Source organism: Ornithorhynchus anatinus, chromosome 14 (assembly GCF_004115215.2).
Source record: "Ornithorhynchus anatinus isolate Pmale09 chromosome 14, mOrnAna1.pri.v4, whole genome shotgun sequence".
NCBI lineage: Eukaryota > Metazoa > Chordata > Mammalia > Monotremata > Ornithorhynchidae > Ornithorhynchus > Ornithorhynchus anatinus.
This window is the reverse complement of record NC_041741.1, coordinates 9,653,823-9,654,452: the sequence shown is the minus strand read 5'-3', so window position 1 is coordinate 9,654,452 and position 630 is coordinate 9,653,823. Positions and strand designations below refer to the sequence as shown.

At 49.2% G+C, this 630-nt stretch overlaps 1 non-coding gene across 1 annotated transcript; it reads right to left on the bottom strand.

Moving 5' to 3' along the window:
• Positions 1-249: 249 nt before the first annotated feature.
• LOC114816750 lies at positions 250-387 on the bottom strand. The gene has a single exon (XR_003764559.1). It is a non-coding gene; the product is annotated as a small nucleolar RNA SNORA7 (small nucleolar RNA).
• Between the last annotated feature and the right edge of the window lie 243 nt (positions 388-630).

Sequence of the window (630 nt, the reverse complement as noted above, 5' to 3'; positions counted from 1 at the left end):
TCTGTCTCCTGTCCTCCATTGATATGGTTGTTGTTGTTGTCTTACGCTGCCGAGTCGTGTCCGATACATAGCGACACATTGGACGCATCGCTCTCAGAACGCCTCGCCTCCACCTGCAATCGTTCTGGGAGTGTATCCATAGAGTTTTCTTGGTAAAAATACGGAAGCAGTTTACCACTGCCCCTTTCCGTGCAGTAAACTTGAGTCTCCACCCTTGACTCTCTCCTATGCCACTGCTGCCCAGATTTGACTTGTAGCAGATTGTCTTCCACTCGCTAGCCACTGCCCAAGCTATGAATGGAATAGATATGCCTCTGCTTGACTCTCCCTCCCATAGTCGAGACTGGTGGAGTGCTGGAAACTCTCCAGGTGCTACCCTGAGAGGCGACTGATATGGTACCGGATGTCTTTATGTCTGGAATTGGTATTTTATGTGACTCAGCTCCTGCTACTGAATACCCAGGCTTGGAAGCAATCGAGTCCATCATTAAGATTATCACCTCACTTCATGGAAACCCAGGCACCTGGAGCTAACACCGGAGCGGCAATGGAGAAGTCAAATCTAAGCAACCATCCAGGCCAGGCTTAAGGGAGAGTCACAAAAAAAGCACCTGAATTCTCACCATTGTC